General features: G+C 37.7%; 1 long non-coding RNA gene across 1 annotated transcript; it reads left to right on the top strand.

Annotated features, from left to right (window-relative positions):
• The first annotated feature begins 536 nt into the window (after window positions 1–536).
• LOC126778634 (uncharacterized) lies at window positions 537–2489 on the top strand. The gene is made up of 3 exons (XR_007670183.1): window positions 537–777; window positions 1061–1274; window positions 1676–2489. It is a non-coding gene; the product is annotated as an uncharacterized LOC126778634 (long non-coding RNA).
• Window positions 2490–2999: the final 510 nt, after the last annotated feature.

Below are 2999 nucleotides of genomic sequence, written 5' to 3'. Positions count from 1 at the left end.
TGATATTGTTGTGTTCCGGTTTGAAGGGTGAGTGAGCCAGTGTAATTACAGGCACAAGGGACATAAAATCTTAGTTCCCAAGGTTGGTGGCGCATTGGATATGTAAGCGATGGTTGACATTTCTTACAATGCCAATGTCTAAGAGCGTTGGTGACCACTTACCATCAGGTGGCCTATATGCTCGTCCGCCTTCCTATTCTATAAAAAAAAAAATCAGAATTAATTAAAAATAAACTGTGGTGGAAGGGCCCAGAATGGCTGCGAGAAAATGAAATACGCTTTTCAAAATTAAATATTATTCCTACTCATTTAGAAAGAAAGAAAATACAATTAAATTTGAAAATTAAAGATAACGAGAAAACAATCAATTTTCATCTCCTTAAAAGAAGTTTTAAGAGTAATAGTACACTGTAAAAGATTTTTAAATTATAGAAGAAATGGGAACAACTTAGACAAGCCTATGACTGTTGAAAAACTAGGAGAATCAGTGAAGACATGCATAATTATATCACAAAAAATATATTTTAACAAAGAAATAAATAGATTAAGCAATAAGAAATACGTATATAAGAGTAGTAGATTAAAATCATTTAACCCTTATCAAGATGACCGCAATATCCTCAGGGTGGGCGGCAGATTACGAAATTCAGATTTAAGAGATGAATTTAAACATCCTATTGTATTTGATAGCAAATGTCGATTAGTTTATTTAATAATCGCAGATGCACATAAAAATACACTACATGGCGGGATTCAATTAATGCTGTGCTATATAAGGTGGTAGGGCTTTGTGCAAGCTCGTCTGGGTAGGTACCACCCACTCATATTCTACCGCAAAACAGCAATACTTGATATTGTTGTGTTCCGGTTTGAAGGGTGAGTGAGCCAGTGTAATTACAGGCACAAGGGACATAAAATCTTAGTTCCCAAGGTTGGTGGCGCATTGGCTATAAGCGATGGTTGACATTTCTTACAATGCCAATGTCTAAGGGCGTATGGTGACCACTTACCATCAGGTGGCCCATATGCTCGTCCACCTTCCTATTCTATAAAAAAAAAGGTCAAAGTATTGGATTATCGGTGCTATGAATGCAGTAAAGGCGTTTATACATGGATGTATCATTTGTACAAGACATAAGGCTGCAATAAAAACACAAATTATGGGGGACTTACCTAAGACACGCATTACTCCCGCACGTCCATTCCTCCATTCTGGAGTTGACTTTGCCGGTCCTTTGCAAGTTTTAATGACAAAGGGGAGGGGAGCAAGGTCGGTTTCTATCGACTGTATCACGGCGAGTGCTCTGAGGAATTATTCTCTCTAATTCCTGCTTCCCCCTTCCTTCTTAAGTCCACGCGAGCTGGTTCTCGATGTCACCGCCTAACTGTGACATCAATTCCATCGCGAACAAAGAAATTTGGCAACTCCTTTCTTTGTCGCACTTCCAAAAAATGGAATTCCTTACCAGCTCACGTATTCCCCTCCTCTTACAACCCGGGTTCCTTCAAACGAGGCGTGAAGAGGCATCTTGCGGGCCGGCAAGGCGAAGGCGGCTAGTGCAGAACGTTTTTCCCGTCTGTACTGGCCGTCGTCGCGTTTGGACTCTACTACCACTTACCATCAGGTGGAGTAGAGTCATTTGCCCTCCCGGTGATATAAAAAAAAAAAAAAAAGAACAAGGCTTACATCGCTATTTTCATTTGCATGGCCACTAAGGCCATACATCTAGAATTGGTTGGCGACATGTCGTCTCAGTCATTTATTGGGGCCTTCCACAGATTTGTTGCACGCAGGGGAAGGTGTGCTCATATATGGAATGATCAAGGGCGGAATTTCGTCGGAGCAAATAAACAGCTCACAGAGGCATGGAAGGAAGCTAAACTTGAATTACAGACTCATTTAAAGGAAAATTTAACTTTTGAAGGAACACAATGGCACTTTATCCCACCATACAGCCCTAATTTTGGGGGTCTCTGGGAGGCCGGCGTAAAGTCAGTAAAGTATCACTTGAGGCGTATTTTGACCACTGGACTTACATTCGAAGAAATGACGACCAACCTTTGCCAAATCGAGGCATGCTTAAATTCACGACCGCTGACACCAATAGATACCACCGATACTGAATTTAAAATACTTACACCTGGACATTTTTTAATTGGTGAAGCACCTATCACGACACCGTGTCCAGATCTGCGTGATTTTAGTTTAAGTACATTATCATAGGCAATATGTGCAAAGATTAGTTAGAGATTTTTGGAATCAATGGCAAACTGAGTATTTATCTAGGTTGCAAGAACGTCCCAAGTGGCTAAAGCGCATTAAAGAATTTGAGTTAGGGGATATTGTACTATTGAAGGATGAACAGTTACCACCAGGCAAGTGGTCACTTGGTCGTGGCTAAACATCCTGGTTTAGACCATGTTACAAGAGTATATAGTGTGAAATGTGGGAATGATATAATTAAACGATCAAAATCAAAACTTTGTTATTTGCCATTTATTTGCTAAAAAAAAAGAAACTAAGTGGTTACGAATTATATTGTTTGATTCATACTGTCACATTGAAATTGTTAATTTAGTTCATAAGTTTTAATTTAATAATAGCAATTCTAGTTAAAGGATTCAATTAACATTATATAAATAATACATCGTATAGATAAAAAATTAAAAGTGTAAAATTGTAAAAGTATTACATAACATTGTTTAGTTTATTGCTGTTGAGCACATTGAATTGTTAGATCAATTTTGGTACACAATTTCCTTATTGTAGTAAACTTCAGATTTAAATCTTTGCATTTCTTTATATATGTAAATTTACAATATTTTTGTTACGTATTCCGTGATTTAAAGGACTATTGTCCTTTAGTGGGCGGTATGTTCGGACGTAAACTATGTTTTAAGTTAGTCGCAATAAACCAGTGACAGTAAACGGGTGTTTTATTCAAATTAAAAAATATAATGAAATTAATTACAGTCCTAATCAAGTCTTATAACCATCA

The sequence above is a fragment of the Nymphalis io genome, chromosome 26, assembly GCF_905147045.1.
Source record: "Nymphalis io chromosome 26, ilAglIoxx1.1, whole genome shotgun sequence".
Taxonomy (NCBI): domain Eukaryota; kingdom Metazoa; phylum Arthropoda; class Insecta; order Lepidoptera; family Nymphalidae; genus Nymphalis; species Nymphalis io.
The sequence above is the reverse complement of the archived record's forward strand: the minus strand, read 5'-3'. Positions and strand labels throughout refer to the sequence as shown.